The sequence below is a fragment of the Cuculus canorus genome, chromosome 1 (genome assembly GCF_017976375.1).
Source record: "Cuculus canorus isolate bCucCan1 chromosome 1, bCucCan1.pri, whole genome shotgun sequence".
Classification (NCBI taxonomy): Eukaryota; Metazoa; Chordata; class Aves; order Cuculiformes; family Cuculidae; genus Cuculus; species Cuculus canorus.
Genome location: NC_071401.1, coordinates 33286268 through 33303879, shown reverse-complemented (window position 1 = coordinate 33303879; position 17612 = coordinate 33286268). Strand labels below are relative to the sequence as shown.

At 39.4% G+C, this 17612-nt stretch overlaps 1 long non-coding RNA gene across 2 annotated transcripts in view; it reads right to left on the bottom strand.

The window, feature by feature from the left end:
* Positions 1 to 3423: 3423 nt before the first annotated feature.
* Positions 3424 to 17612, bottom strand: part of LOC128851013 (uncharacterized) — a 56788-nt gene continuing 42599 nt past the window's right edge. For both annotated transcript variants that reach the window (XR_008448302.1, XR_008448301.1), the window contains one exon: positions 3424 to 5100. This is a non-coding gene — a long non-coding RNA (uncharacterized LOC128851013). The remainder of the gene's footprint in view (positions 5101 to 17612) is intronic.

Sequence of the window (17612 nt, the reverse complement as noted above, 5' to 3'; positions counted from 1 at the left end):
CTTAAAAGTATTACTAATATGGAGAGACTTGACTGTCAGCTTCTGTTCTTTCATGGCTTCTCTATGAAACCAAGGGGGAAATCTGTGGTCCTTACAGCAGCCTGGGTGGTGTTACTGGGAGTCCAGGCTTGAGGAAGTTCCTAACAAGGTGTAAGAGTCACGTCTTGCAGGTTGGGCAAGCAAACCACTAACTCGCTCCCACTCTGGTACAGCAAGTTCAGCAAAGGCCATCACAACAGTTGAGGCTGGAGCACTTGCCTTGCAAGAGGAGATCAAGTGAGCAGGGCTTGTTCAGCCTGGAGCAGAGACAGCATGAGGAGGACCATACAGCAGAACCCAGCACCTTCAAGTAGGTCATCAAGAAGACGGAGACAGGTTGTTCACAGCAGTGCATGACAGGAGAGCAAGAATTTCTAAGCAGACATGAGGAAAACCTTTTTATACTCTCAGGCATATTAAACAGTGGATCAGGTTGACTGCAGGTTTTCAAAACCCAACTGGATAAAGCCCTGTACAACCTACTTCGACTCCACAGCTGGCCCTGCTTTCAGCAGCATGTTGAGCTAGAGACCTTCTGAGGTCCATCTCAATCTGATATTCCAGAACTATATTTTTTCATAATCAAAGAAGCAGAAGGCAGCACCACAGAACAGCAAATAGCCCCAGAGTAGAGCTATCAGGTAGCGGATGTTTTTTTCAGTTTCCTTCACAAAGACAGCATGGGATTTACCTCATTTAGCAGTGGAACACTCAAAGTTAGACTTTCAGTCTCAGCCAGGTCTGTCAACTCCCTTCATAGTCAAGGGTGTGAGCATCAGAAATAGGGAAATGGCTAGGCACCATCACTTTGGGAGTGACAATGTCTCCTTGTTTAGAGAGAGTTATTACTCAGAGGAATAGCTTGAGCATATACTTTTTAGACAGCTAAAGCTGAAAGAAATTAGTCCTATCCCAAGTCTGAAGAGGATGCTGGCTAATCTCATACTTGTATTTAATCAGGGTACTGAACTGGCTTTGACAGGAATTGCGGGAGCTCAGAGCCACTCTGGGATGAACAGTATTTGCTAGGAGTTTAAAAAGCAGAACATGTGAGGGCATGACTCCTGCTATGATCCCCTCCAACAACTGCGTGCAGAGCAACGCCCTGGTTAAGCTCCAAGAATTAGGCATAGGAACATCTGTGCAACAAGGTAAGGGAGAGCTGGAGAATGCAATTTCAGTGAATTGGCTGGGATGGGATTTGTAGGATTAGCACAGCAGGTATAACTAATTGTGTTTATCCTGCCCAAGCAGCAGGCATCAGTGTAATGTGCCTGGAGTTATTGTGCATTGTATGTTTCTCATCTAGGTTTCCCCAGTCCATCCTACATGCACATCCATTAGGGAATTTTTCTGTTCTAGTGTAATATGCCAGTCTAATCTCTGCTATCCTTCTGCTCGACTATGTGACTCGGGCCCCACTGCAGTCTCCTGCAGCTTTGTGAGCTTCCAGAGGTAAAGGAGAGAATGAATTATGTCTCCTCTGTTCTGTTTAAGCATATAAATCAATTTCTCCTTGAGCTCTTATGCTGACCATTTAGAACCAGGGCAAAAGAAAGCTGTTGGGCATATGCATGAAGCAGAACGTGGGCTGTAGGGTGCAAAGATGCTCCCGGTCCCAAAAGTACCCACATACATTTTTACATTAAACCTCCCTCAGTGCCTGAAGATCTTCTGGCTGCGCACAGATAAACCTTCATTTCTGACAGCACTGATGAGCTCCATCTCACGCCTAAGCCCAATTAGCATGCAGAAACCCACTCTAACTCCCCTTCAGTTTCATGTTTTTCACCTAACACACCTACAAAATCAGGGCCTTTATCAAACTCTGGTTGTCACTGCTTGCTTTGAAAAGGCAGTTTAGAAGAGGTTTCTGTCCCTTCCTTTGCACAGTACTTACCCGGGCCTAGAGCACAGGGGAGACCTACACTCTGTCCCCACCACTGCCTGAGGGGATTCAAGATTACAATCAACTCCCAAAGGACAGTCTGAAAAAAATAGGCTTTTATATGCAGGCGGATGGCTGCTTATATCCCCAACCTGTTAAGGAAGGTTTTCCACTGCACAGGAAATAGTTAACTTTGTGCTTGCCAGGAAGAGAAAGAAAGAGAGACCGAGCAAGAAGCAGCCTGCCATGCACCCACTTAGAAAAGCACCGGAACCCACACCCCTCATGGAGTGTATTTATGTTTCTGCTCTGACCCCAGCGATGTCTCGTCTGTGCACCATCCCCAGAGCAAACGAAAAGAGATCTCCCACACTCCAGAACCCCACTGTCAGGTGTTTAAAGTACCTCCGTGGGGCGGTGATATGTGGATTGCAGTCTCCCCAGGGAAAGGCAGGAGCTAAGCGTGGGCTGTGGCTTGTTGTGTGACTGCACTGGGCCCTAACCTAAGAGGGTGGCACAGTTTCAACAGACTTGAACACCACTTCGGGAAACAAAAGTAAAAACACTCTGAGAGTAAAATATTAAGTTCTGGGTTCCAAAATGGTAGAGGCACCTGGTGCATAGTAGCACATCAGAGGGGAGAAGATTGATACCTGCCCTCAGACTGTCTCTCTTGGCTCGTTCTTAGTGCACTGCTTGCAGAGATAATAGCTCAGGTCCTGGGAGCAACCCCTTGGAAGCTAATTTACACAGACAAAGCATCCCATGAACTGTGGCCACCCTGCTGCTGCTTTGGAGCTCGCCCAGGTCTCTCTAGCTGGACCTAAGCCTGCAGCATGCATACATGCTCCATCCTGGCAAATAAGTTTGGAGTGTCATTGTCTTCAAGACAGCAAACCTGAAAACTTTTGCTCCATTAAAAAGCAATTTTCATTTATTTCAAGGGAGCCAAGCCTTCTTTCCTGATTTCTTGCACTCGAGAGAGCACAAGCATGCAAAATCAGTGTTACAAGGTGGTAATTTTCTTTGCATTCCTTTTTAGTCACCTCTGTAAATGTATTTAAAACGGGTCACAGAGACCAAATAACTGATGGGTTTGCGATCTTAGACCACAAATATCACTAAAGTGAAAAGTGTCCCTGGCATATATTTTTTAAATCAAAACGCATTTCTTTGTTTCTGCCTTTTAAGTATCCTTATACGTTAGAATATTTTTTATATTACCCTTGAAACTCTGACTGGAAATTGTTTTCAGAATGGTGTTCTTACTCATTTGTGTTTTGATTCCCTTTTTATTAATGGCTTTACTACTTTCTAGTATATTTCTGCTTGTAATTTGAAAAGGTGAAACAAAGATTTTAAATAAAAGTCTTTTTTTATTCAGCTAATAATTTTTATTTTTGTATTATGTTTTACATCTAGAAGGCTGAAGAAAAAATAAATTAAAATAGTTTTGCAAGAAGCAACACAGAACATTAAAGCCTTCGGTGTTTTTTTTTTTCCCGTAAATAGCCCAAATCTGCCACCTACTGATATAACGTAGAATTTAATGGAACCAGCCATTCCTATTTTCCTCTGGAAAAAGCGTGCTTAATTTCCAGCCATGCAAAACCAGTGCCATCTAGTGGTTATTTGCAAGACTACGCAGGCAAAAAGAAAGACATATTTATCAAAATATCTCTTGCTGCTGGCTGCACAACAAGCTACCGAACCATTTTTGAATGGATTCAATAGGCTTAGTGTCCTGCGACTCCATAAAAATCTTTGCAACTATCCTCTGAGGTGTATAAATCTGTATATTCATTCATAGTTTGTTTTAACAGGAACAAGACACTGTGTAAATTGCTTTTCAGGCTAAATGCACCCTTCATTCTTGCTTTTCTATGCATTTGGTTTATTTCTACTTTCATCTCTCCCTTATTGGATCATTTAAACTTTCAGAGATTTTGAAAGGCTAAAAAAATACTGATTATTTAAAGCTTGTTTCAAAAGAAGGGAGCTCTAGTTCTTTCTTACAAAACCAAATATAATTTGTGAAGCCAAATGTCCTGTGCTTTGTGATATGACAAAAAAACCAAACAAAAGACAAAAAGATAAAAAGTATTTACAGCTTTGCTCAAATTCGTCCTGTGGAGTTGATTAAACATGAAGAAAGCAATTTTTATTTAGAATCCCCACGCTTTCAGGTGCGTTGTTAAAAACAGGGGAAAAAAGCCACTGCCATAGACAAGGACTGCCTCTGGGACTCCGTGCCTAAGTACCTGAAGAATCAGCTAGTCAGTCACTGGGATTTTCAGATACTTACCTTCAAAATTGCTTTTAACATTTAGGCCATCTTGCTTAAGGGCAAACAAATTCAGATTCAGGTCTGATAATACAGGTCTTTTAAATGTACTTTGGCAGTGCTTCCTCTGGAATCAAATTTGAAGACAGCCTTCTATACAAGTGATGATTTAGAGGCATATGAAGAATTCACATTATTCTGCAGCATGACTCTGATCAGCAAGAGAAGCGCATTGCTCAAAAAAGGATGATGTGAGCTCTATATTACATTTAATAAAAGAGAGGACCTGTCTTCACTGGGTTCATCTGCCTTAGATTTAGGTTTGCAAAGAGCCAGATGCTCACATCTGATCTGACCACCTGAGGGTTTTTCCAATAGTTAAGGAAACAAACAGGTGAGTTTGAGGCATTTTTCTTTTCAAAATTTGGTTATCCTCTCCTTCAAGGTAAAGTGAATTTAGCCACAAAAGTGCTTACTACCTCCTGTCAACTACAAGAGACCATAGAGGTGGTCACTGAGAGGTGAACATCTCTAGACAGTCACAACTGATCAGGTGAAACTTTGTTTCTGGGTAGAGTTGGGCATAGATCTAACTATTTTCGGGCAATATCAATATTAATTTTGCTCTTAACAAGTTTTCAGTGTTAGTCTGGGCTAGTTCCACTGCCTTCCAAAATCTTTCATGTTTTAAGTAGGGAACTAATGTTCCTGGGAATAATTACATTGAGACAAACGCTCTAGTTTGTTAGATGCTAGACAGAAAATCTGTAGTCTGTAATGTGGGAATCAGTTAATCTGGATACAGAAGATATAAAACATGATAGGTCCCTCAACAGGAATCACCCAACATGTTGAATGTCGCTTGGAGTTCATTGGGAAAGTCAGTGACCTACAAAACAAAACAAAAAAAAAAGGCATTTTTGTCTTACCATTAAAAATAACTTTCACGCAACGTAAAGCAAAAGTGCATCTTTAAATCCATCATTATAAAGAAAGATATTACAAACTCGTGTGACCTAACAAGGGTGTATGCCATTTTAACAAGTGCAATGCCTTGTAATATGGAGCAGGGTATGTGGGGCAAAAAATTATGTGATCTGCTACTTTCACTCCTATGGATAAGGCCATCAGTATTTGCAGAATCTGAGCCGCGTATGCAAAGAAATTAGTTTGCTCTGCTTCAAGGCAGAAAAGGACAACTTCCAAAGATGATCTTGGTACAAAACAGTTCTGCACAGAGCTCACACTAGGCAGGCAGACTAACACAGCTGCATTATGTCGGGGGTAAGGACTCTCTTCATTCATCTCACCAGTCCCATCCCAGGAAATACTTTCACCCTCAGCAAAAGATAAACTCTTGAATTTTATCATGCATTTGTTGACATCAGTAATAATAGCATCAGAGCCATTTAAAAGGTGGTCTCACAAAGGCACAGTCCATGGGCAAAAAAGCGATTCAGAATGAACTGGTGGAATGTACCAGTTAAGAAATATGAAAGGTCATCTGCATCAGCAGTTCATACTTGGAGGAGGAAGGGTATTTGTACATGTAATAGTATGTGACACCAAAAATGTGAAGAAAAAAACATTCATGGTCTACATTCTTCAAGTACTCACACAATGTTCCATAAGAAAGTTTTGGTCCAGAACACATGACACTAAGTTAGACATTCGAGTGAGTTATGGTTGTGTCCAACACCAGGTGCTCAGCCCTGGTGTATAAGGGAGGTCTGACCAGAGCCACAGCCATTCCAAAATGCTCACTTGCTGCTGTGAACAGTACAAGACACCCTTCTCTTCATGTAGCCAAGGCAATGCAGCTGTCTTCCAGCCTTTCTTCAGTGACCGTCTGGGACTGGCACTTTCTTAAAACCAATGTGCCAATGGAAGCAGGTCTATGTGATTTTGGAGTGAAAACAGTCTCAGCCGAGAGGATCATAAATCCTAATCCTCAGAGGGCATCCAGGCACTGCAAACTGTCCAGCAGTGAGAGCTGAGCACAGGGGTGTTGTGCTCAGGCCTCCCGAATTGTCATTGAAGTTTCAGTACTGGGTGAATTCTGTCTTCAGACCAAAAGGAGAACAAGCAACGAAGAGCCTGAATGTCATTTGAGAGGAAGCATAACGTGAGTAAAACGATGTTTTTCATCCTTTGGTACTTCCTTTCTTAGATGCCATCACCACCATCCCCTCTGATGTTCAGTCTCTGAGCTTCCACCACAGATTTACTGCATTTTCAAGCATCAGCTGTCACACTTCCAGCTGTGCCTCCACCATGACTGTGAAATTATTCCCATAAACTTTCTCAAGGCCTCTTTGCAGTTCATCTTCAAGCTTATCTCATCTGCCCATTGTACTTCCCGCTTGAATTTATCTACCTTTTTCTCCTTTTAAGATAGAAGAGTGTCTGGGGGAGCACTGTCTGTCTGCTCTGTTTGTATTGCAGGCAGTATGTGTGAATCCAGCTTCCTGAGCAGAGCGCCCAGAACAGGAGCATTTCATGAATCAGTAGACATAAAATTGTCATTCTGAACATTATGGAAACATCAAGTTCATCCATATCTGCTGAATACTCTGAAAAGAAAAGAAGGCTGGCACACAACCAAAGATGCAGATAGCATTCTTTCAAAAATTAATGTTATCATCTCTCTTGTGTTCAAAGTAGTTTTGCATGAAATGGATAGGATCAGGAATGGACTCTACACAATTTTGCTTGGGGCCAGCTTACAAAATAAAAAGGTGAAGCATTATAAAGCTGAGCAAGTCAGAATAAAGACAAATCATTCCTGTGGTGAATAGCTCCTTGCAGAATCAAAATTCATTTGGAAGCATCTTAGCATTGAGTTTTCAGGACTCTGTATTGAAAAATGAGTCTAACACCAGCAGACCCAGGGCAGGAGTTTTATAAATGTTCACTGTTCCTTCTGTTTATTGAAGCTTTGCTCATGCATCTAAATGACAGAACTAGAACTTGCTTGCCATTTTAGGACATTACTGCCTGCATTTCAAAAAATACTTCTACAATGACCTTGATCAATCAGTTTGCACTCTACTCAGTGCTTTTATCTAATGATAAGTATCATGGAGAAAATACGGTGCTGAATCGGTGACAAAATTACCACTGCTTTGCAGTGACTTAGGATTTTTTCAAAGCCTCTGCTAGAATCACCAGGAATAGTAGTGCTGACAAACAAAAAGAACTATGACTAATTCAGTGTGACCCAATCTTTTGTTTTCCTATGTCAACATGTTGCACTGTTGCTACTTTGCTTGTGACAATAGTTACTGTAAAATCCTCCTTTTCCTGCTTTCTTACCTGAAGAACGTATTAAAACATGAGGGAATACTCAAATAATACATGTACAAAACATACTAGATGGATAGTAAATGCAACTGGATGTTTTGAAATAAATTTGCCATGTCAAATATTTTTAACTGGTTATTTTTTATTGCCCTGATGTAATGAGTTAGGTGTTGTACAATTCATCACTTTCCATGATTCACTGAGCTTGTATAATATCCATTTGCATAGCACTACTTATTTGAATAACATTTCCATCCTTACACTAAAACCTGCAAATTTCAAAAATATTTGTTGTCACACTCATTTTTTATCAAATTCATCTGATGTAAGTAGGACTGCATGAAGAGCATGGCAGCCTAATAGAAATATTTATGAGAACTAGTGATCACAAAATAGTAGTTTAAGATTAAATGAATTTTAATTTTGCCAAAATTTACAGTAGGTGAAGATATATAGCCCAGACTACTTCAAAATTTTGCATTCCAGTCTAGAGAAAAATATGGAATTTATTTACTCTGCTTTCCCTACCAAAAAGCTGACAGTCTTTTACAAACGTTTCTTAATTAAAATAGTGCCTTTTACATTCTTGGTTAAGTCACAGCACATTGAAAGTATGCTTCCTTTAAATTTGGATTATAATATTCCTTCCAGAAACAAAAAATATAGAACTCCTGTTATATTTTTCAATCTCAATGCAAAATTAATGGTGAAACTACTGAAGGATCTCTATTGTACTGGAAATTGAGATTATGGACTTGGATGTGCTTTTTAACCATCTTCAGCCAGGTTCTCTGTCATATTCAGAAGAGGCAGGAAACTGCAGTCACCTTCTCACACCTTTGTGGTGGTCTGGCAAGCAGATAATGGAGGCTCCAAACAGAAAACCAGTGCCTTCAGCTGCTAGTGATAGACTTTCCTAGCTTATATAGTACATGGAACTGAAAGCCTAGACAATCACCCTCAGGAACATGTACAGCTTCTGAGTCTTGAGTGTTTGTCCAGTGCTGATTCCTAGCCGTCAGGTACACCGGGCCATTCAAAGTTATCCTGGAGATCTCTGCTTCTAGATATCTTTTGCATCTTCCTGATCTAGTGCTAAAATTGTCGTGAGAACTGGAAAAGCCTCTTGCATAATTTGGACAATTCTATCTAAATCAGAACTTTGCCAGACATGTCACAGAGGACATCACACAGCTCAGACTGCTCCTTGGCAGGGAGCCAGAGCACACCGCTTTCTGAGGATGAACAGGCCATTTCTCCCAGTGCTTGTAAGAATCTTTGCTCTGCTAGAATTTGCTAAGAACTCTAAATTATGTCTGTAATAGCAAACTGAAAAGAAAAAGGAAGCACTCCTGATTCCAAGACAAAGAATGAAGTTCACACTGCTTTGGATTAGTCTCTTACAAATCTGTCCTGCAGAGAACTGACCGGAGCAATCCAAAACAGAGCCAAGAAGTAAGCTAATTAATGTGGATAACCAAGGTCCACTTCCTTAATTTGTTCTCAGGCACTCTCTCAGGCACTCTTTTTAATACCAGTTTAGATCCACTCTGAAAAGTTGTTCTTGTGCTTTTATCATCAAACATGGAGAAAGGATAAGCACGTTACCCAAATTCATTTCAGGGCCAAGTTACATTCATACTCACTCAATTTGAATGACACCAGAAGTGCGTGTGTTTTTTCACATGCAGGACCATCTTCAGAAGTATTTTGAAGCACTCACAAAATCAGGGCTAGATGTCAAGTTTGAGATTAACAGAATCTGCTTCCTTGCAGGTCCTGTTGGGGACATGGTGTGTAATATGTGCTGAGACATCAAGAACTATTAAGGCTAGAGTAAATCCATAGATGTTCAACAGCAAAAATTTACACAATACCAGATCTAGGGAGAAGAAGAAAATATCTAAATTGCAGATTTGAGTGCATGTGTCCCCTCTGTGAATCTGTCCCTGCTCTTTCATATTGCAAATACTTTAACCTTCTTCTCGCTTTGCCTATTAAGATCTGTAATTATATTAAAGCCTATCATCACTTATTCATGAAAGCATCTCTTTAGCACATCCAAAGTGACTGATCCTCAAGGTTAGACTTAAAATGACAGAGAGGGATATGTGTGTTTTTACAGAATGACTCTTTAAATGAGTTTTTTGTTGTAACTTTTTCAACTAGCAAGGTCAGTTCTATTGGCTTTGTTCAGCTGGAACTCCTTAGCACTGGAAAATTAGATTGTGTAATCTATATACTTTGCCACCTGATCTCCAACCTGAGTATGCTAGCTAGCTTCAGTGATTTTCTTTAATGAGGTGGAAATGTATATAACAGTTTTAAATATGGAGGCTAACATTTCCCTCCGTCTATAATTATGCAAATCGTTATATAGTTGTCTCTGCATGACAGAAGTAATAACATCTTACAGAGACCCTGTGAAAACTCACTGAAATCATCTACACAGATTGATATAATTTTATAGAAAATACCACACAGACACATTAATTAGTTACAGCCACCACTACCATTTCATAGCAAGCTCTGTGACATGGGCTAAAGTGTGTACTGTGTAATGACATAATTTTGTTTTGTTTGCAGTAGAAAACTGAAACACTTTCAAACAGTTAATAAGATCAAGTGTAACAAGAAAACTCACAAGCTGTGAGGGTTTTTTTTCAAGATATAGTAGAAGTACCATATATATTTTGCATATACAAAATAAAATTTTAAGACATGTGGAACTGTATCCATAGTTTAGCATTTCCTGGAATGTTTCCTTTTCTCCCCTCCTTTCTCCAATTCTTTTCATTCCTCAACAATGGTAGAGTTTGTCAATTCATTCCCATTTTGCACCCACCCATAAGTCCTCAGCTAACAGCTATTTATCCAGGATTTAGGCACAGTCTGCTATTCAGGCATTGTGTATGGCTGGGGATACTTATACTTTCCAAGAGAAACACACTACCAGAGTATGGTTTTATGGGTACATCTATTTCTGCCGGTGTGTTTTGAGGGTTCTTTAAGATATGTGGGAAGCATCCCAAGCTCCCATGCATACATTATATTAATTTTAAAATAAATTTTAAAAAAAAAATCACCTTTTAAAAAAAAAACATTTACTTCATTTTAATTTAAAGGTAATATTTTAACATTAACATCATAGAGGACAGCCTGAGACATATGGACTTATTCAACTTGGAAAAGAGAAGGCTCTAGGGAGACCTTATAGCGACCTTCCAGTACCTGAAGAGGCTACAAGAAAGCTGGGGAGAGGCTTTTAATAAGGGAGTGCAGTGACAGGGCTAGGGGTAATGTTTTTAAGCTAAAAGGGTGGAGATTTATATTAGATATAAGGAAGAATTTTTTTTCCTGTTGGGGTGGTGAGGCACTTGAACAGGTTAACCAGAGAAGTAGTAGATACCCCATTCCTGGTGGTGTTGAAGACCAGGCTGGATAAGGCTTTGAGCAACCTGACCTAGTGGAAGGTGTCCCTGCCCATGGTAGAGGGGGTGAAACTAGATGATCTTTAAGGTCCCTTCCAATGCAAACCATTCGATGATTCTATAATTTTAGAAGGAATTTCATTAACATAAATATTTTTCATAAACATTGGCATTAAAAAAAACCAGAATTTTTAAATTGGTCTTGTGAGCTCCATTTAGAGCTTATATGAGGTGTGAGTTGGTACCTCATACTTCTTCAAACCTTTACTTCTTTTCTGTGAGACAAATCATGGTCCTTCGCAGACTTGTAAAAAGTCTTAAAGCAAAGTCCCTTGATGTCAATGCGAAAGAAGAGATCAGCAGTGGCCCATTCCTGGCAATAGAGGAAACAGTATCTGGAAGGAACAAGGACTCCTGTTGAAGGCAGAAAAACTAGTCATGGGATAATCTGCCCTTTCTCACAATACCCTCAGTAACTGCATTTCCTGCTTTTCCCTGTTCAGACTTGTCAGTCACCTTTTCCCATCAGAGTAGAGTACACTTACAAGGGCTTCTGGGAAAAACAGTGGCTGGCCGATGATTCAGACTTTTGTAGAATCATAGAATCATAGAATCACTAGGTTGGAAGGGACCCACCGGGTCATCAAGTCCAACCATTCCTAACGCTCCCTAAACCATGCCCCTCAGCACCTCGTCCACCCATCCCTTAAACACCTCCAGGTGTTTCCTGTGGCTCCATGTCCTATTTGTGCCCTGTCTTACCTGGGGAGGCCATAAAAAGGAGGCATAGCTTCTTCTTCATTAGGGTCTTCAAATGATTTCTGTTACAATAAGATAAATTCACCGATTCTCTTACCCTGACTCTTGACACCTTGCCCTCCTGGCTCCTTACCTGTCATAAAGTTGCACAATCTTTATTCATCACCATACAATGCTACACATGTTAGAGATACTTTTATTCCTCTTTCAAATTCTCTTTTCCTGCATATACCTCCTCTTGTCCATTCCTAGCCAGCCTGATGAACTCTAAAGGCACTTAATTTCACAGCTGCCTCCAAAAGAAGAGCTATTGAAATGAATATGACATGCCTATCCACGCGACAAACATTGGCACAAGGGCAAACACACGTTAAGCATGTAAATGCCCTGAAAATATTTGCAAATAATTTCCACATTGACTAAATTTTACCTGCACAGTTTTCACAGCCTCTCAGCCAGCTCCAGGCTGTGAGGAAATCTGCACGCTTGGAAGGAGGGGCGTGCTCCTTGTACATCTACCAGTTCAATGGGAAATATGAGCAGAAGATAGAGGTAGGACACTAATGTCTGGGGACAGGCTGTTTCTGAGGATGAAATACAAGAAATTTCTGGAAAAGGAGAGAGTCTGTGCAGTGGGTGCTTGTGTTGTTCTTCATACCGCTCAACAGAAACTGAATATTCAATGACAAGAGTCTTGAATCTGAATCCCCTTGATCCCTAAATAAGTCTGACAACTGAATCAGCTTCACTGTTCTACTAGAAAAAAAGCTAATTATTTCTATAATTTTTAGGAGCATTTTCACTGAGCACAAAAGAAAATTAAATGTATGTAACACACCCATATAAATAAAGGTGTAGGTATTTATCTCTAAATTATTTAGTAGCCCCATTGTCCAGTCACATCTCTGGGATGTGAAAAACAGAAAAAAATTGTTGCACAAGGAAAACAGAATTCTGTTAATTTTTTACGGCACAAAAAGTCATGGGACAGGAAAATCGCTTTTCAAAAAGATGTATTGAAGCTGCCCTTTGTGGAGTAAGGAAAAAAATCCCAGAAACTAAGTAGAAGAGAACATGCCTCTAGCTTCAAGAAAAAAACCTCAAACTTAATGGAGACTTACTGGACGACACCAGAGTCTGCTTCAAAAAGACAAAGAGTATAAGGAAAGAGCAGTCTTTATAGTGAGAAACCTCTGCTCCTTCTCCATATGCCAGACTTTGCCATTGATGTGCTATTTCTCTTCCCTCTCCTCATTCAGGCCAGCTCCATCGTACAATTGTTCACAGCTTCCACAGCTATCTGCTTTGGACATCATTAAAAATGCTATGGCTTGAGGCAGTAATAAGTCTCTGATCTTCTTATTAATGACAGCAATCCATAAACAAATAAATTTCATTTTGCCTGGAGCCTTGCTGTGGCTTAAAAATGCATCTGAGGACCATTTCTTCTTTAAGTTTCTGATTGTGCTGAGTCCCACTACACCACAGGAAAATACAGCTTGCACATCACAGTGGCTATTCAGTGGTTAATGGATCCCCCACTGTTCTTGAAAAGTATTTCTAGAAGTGCCCTCTTCACCATAAAACTTACATAGCTCCAAAACTACTGATGCAGCCAGCTGGAGTAACTGAAAGGCTCCTGAATAGTGACAGATTTAAAGGAAGAAATAGTGTGTAGTTTACTAGAGGCAAGTTATTTTAATATAATGCAGCAATGACAGCTCTTACATTTAACCATCAGGCTTCTGATTTTCTCCTCAGGATTTGAATTTCACACAATTTAGGGATTTAGGGAGATGCTATTTTACATTTCCCTTGCCAGCAGTTGAGAGTACCTGCCAAGTTCATGTTTGGAGCCATGTTTGTACATTTCCCAGTTATTTAAACAAAAACCTAAATAACTGCGTGGCATTCATTCTCTGAGAATTAAAATTCAAGAGTATAATAGAATGCAACAAAATATGGTAAAAATACAATAGAAGACTTTTACGTTAGTGAATTCTGTGACTTTTTAAATCCAACTTTCAGAATACTCTTAATTTTTGAGGCTGGTAATACTGAAACCTTTAATAGTAAACTATCATTCAGTTTAAATAAAGCAATATGTTACTTGCAATTGTTGAGAAACAGGAAGGAAAAATGAAACCAAAAGCAAGCAAAAACAAAAAGAGGAAAATCCACACGCTGAGAAGGAAGCTATGCAAAATATTTCTTGGCTGTCACTGAACTCAAATTGCAAAATATCAATGAGCAAGACCTAAACTCTCTCTGCTCCTGGCTCTCTGATTTCCATCATGTAACAGAGAAAGCTATCCACATCTCAGCATGGGACTCAGCAAATTTGACATATGATCATGTAAGCTTGTAAGCTCATATCTGCAGTTCCAGCTCAAATGAAATACTCCCTTGCACTGGTGCCCTAAAAATGAAGAAAATACATAGATTACCATTTCTAGAGACCATGTCCTTTTTTTTAGCACATTTCAGGCTTGTATGTCTGGTGCCAAATCCATTCTAAGGAACATAATAGGAGGGAGACTGTAAACTGCGATTGTGAGACTTATTGATTTGTCTCTCATCTCTGGCTGATCTAAAACCTGACAGTAAGGAAAATAATAATTTTTCTTTCAGCTCTGCATTCTGTCCTCTGCAAAGAGTAGCTGCCTGACTACTCTTTGCTCTGCTTCTGCCTGAGAATAATGGCAATTAAAACTGAATACCACAAGTTAATACCTAGTCGCCACATGAATGTAATTTTCTAATTAATGCCCCGTAGAACGGCAGCCTCAAAAATACTTTCAGACTATGACCAAGAAAATTATGTTTAGTTATCAGACACTAAATAATCAAACACCATCAACTTTATTGTCAATAATTCTTCTTATTTATTACTTAATCTGATTTCTATCCAGCCTAATAAGCTGACACAGAAGGAGTCCATTCACTTACACTAACGAAGGTTAACATGGGACTCACTTCACCTGACTTTGGCTCTCTAAAATCTAGTCTCAGATAGCTGCCTAGGTTTCATCAGTTGAGGATCTAGAACATTTGTCTCATTTGCAGTCAATATTTACGTGTCATTCTCTTAAAGTATTTCTGCTCCCTCAAGACGGAACATGAGTGAACAACTGAAATTAAGCTAACCATAAGGTGACTAATGTTACCTGAAACTAATCACTGTGTACATAAGAAAATTTGCCCAAAACCTATTAAATCTCTTATACCTAGTTTCTCTCTTTAAACAATGCAGTACTGGGTGTTTTAAAAGCAAGTCGAGGTTATGCAGTTGGGTGTACTTTGCTAGTAAGTAAGAAATTATATAGTCTGAACTTCATCACAAGTCTCTAGCCATAGGTACACATGATCTTTCATGCTGATCCTTTAATCATTTTATCCATGGCAGATACAAAGAGGGTAGCCTCTGTTCTCAGTCAGGCCTACAGATACACACTGGTTGAAGCTGCAGTGCAAGTGGCAGCTGCTGAGCATGGGACACCCCTTACTGTTTATGAAGCACAGAGTAAGTCCCAACTGCAGGCTTATACTACCTCAGAATGTTTTCTGATACTTGCCACACAGCCGGAAAAATTAATCTGGCAGCTTTCTGTACTCACACATGGAGACTGCTGGCCATCTGGCTTGTTTGTAAGCACCAACATCTTGATTTAGGTGCCTGAATGTAGGAACTGGTGTCATCTGAGAGGCTTTAGCAGCACATACACAGCATCCTTGTAGGAGACCCTCAGTTGTCAACACAGGAATCTAGATGACACACAGGATATGCAGTATCAAGAAGTGGCACTAGCCGCCCACAATTCAGTGCTTGAATCAAGAGCTAGATTTTGTTCAAGATCACTACGCTTAATGTGAGTTAGGTACCTAAGCTTCCATTAGAGGCAATGGGAAGTAATCAGTATCCAGTGGAGCCCAGAGAACTGGCAACTCACCCTAAGGTAGAAGGTGGAATTATGTCTTCCCTACCTTTAAAAGGTATTTATCCTTTTATGAAGTCATACGAAGATGTTTGTTAGGGTACCTTTGTGCATATGAAAAGTTTCTCTCAGCCTTTGGAAAGCCTGGAATGTTAAAGAGGTGTAAATTTCTGCAGCCTGTATAGAAAACAGTAGTAACAGTTAAAATCACTAGAATATGAAAAGTATGCGTGTTTTGATTGAGTACAACTAGGAGTGGCTCTAACTTTAAAGATTGTGCAGTTCAGCCTCACCAACCACAGGGTGTTGAACTAGAGATGTCCCAAAGTCCCTCTCAAGCTGAATTATCCAATAATTCTGTGCTTTTATGACATTAGCAAATTTCAAGCTCTTGGCCAAAGTTAATACCACACTTAAAATCCTGTGACTTTGGCACCTCTCCCTTTTTGGTTCTATGTCTACTAGAGGAATGAATGTTTTAAAGTTCACCTATTTATCAGTACAGAGATCAGACATTAAGAATTACTAAACCTTCAAAAAATCTTATTATGTATTTAAAACTCTCTTTCAGATCCGTGACCAACTGCATTCATGTTCACTGTACTGCAGCTCAATATGCCACCAGTAGACTACCTCACCAAATGAACAATTGCGAAAGGTTTTCCACACCCTTCCAAGAGAAAGTTATTTAGCGCAGTTGTCACTGTAATTTTGATGCATTAGGAAAAGACATTGTTCAGTGGAGCTCAGTCTGCTGCCTTCACCTATGGAGAAAGATGGCCTGCTGCCAGTTTCTGTCTGCTGCCTGTTGAATGATATAGAAAGACTGGCTGACTCGCAATCTTCTTTTTCACCTTGCCTTTCCTTCTTTATTTAACTAAATGCTTTCTTTAATTGTTCTTTTCATTTGAAAATAAAGATAAAAAGGAATCTAACAAAGGTTCTCTACATGGCTAACTTTGTAAGAAAGCACTGGGGCACATTTGTGGATTGCTTTAAATAAATTCATATATTCAGGCTGTGCTTTCAACTCAACTAGGCATGGATTAATGCTATTTTATTCATACACCACACTGTCTCCCTGGAATTCTGAAACATTATTTAAATGTATATTGCTAAGTAGATGAGATTTGTAAGTTTTCAGCTAAAGCTGTGCAATACACATTAATTATGCAATTACTGTCTTGGGTCTGAATTTATAAAGGCAATCAATTCACTTAGTTTTTTCTGCACCATTATGGATCAGTACACCACAGATGTGCATTACACATACATGTAAAACACTATCACAGATATACTAAAGACAGAGCTTGCAGCATTTCCTATTCTGCTTGCACAAGATTTTCTAATATTAAAAAATTACTTAATTAAACTTGAAAGAAATTGTTTAAAATTTTCTCTACTGTCTTAGCATCAAATATTAAAAAAAAAAAAAATCTGACAAAAAAAGGCTTAGAATAAAAATAGGGGAAAATCAGTGTTTTTTTGTGTTCCCAGGACAGACCTACTGTTCTAACAAGAGTTACTAGGATACTATTTTAATCTTAGATTATATCCGAGATATGGAGATTTCTCTAGCTTTCCTTTTCAAGTTATAACCCTTTAAATATGCAAAGTCTCAATGCTATCACAAAGGTACATAAAGACCACAGTAACAGCCAGTGTTCCTCAATGCACTACAAAATTCAATGGTCTGCCCTAGGATCTGACCCAGTGGCATTTCTTATTTCTACTTTTTGCTGCATGAAGGTGCTGGGATGTGTTCTTCCTCAAGTAACCCTACACAGAATTCATGTCCCATAGATGACTTTTATTCCAAACAAAAGTCTGATCAACATACTCCAAAGACCTCTAACTTTAAGGCTAGACCATATCCCTCTTATCCTCTTTTACAAACAATAAGTGCTTATTTGTAAATGATTATTAACTGTTAAAATGTTTGGGGTATTTTTCATTAGAATTAGAAGCATCTT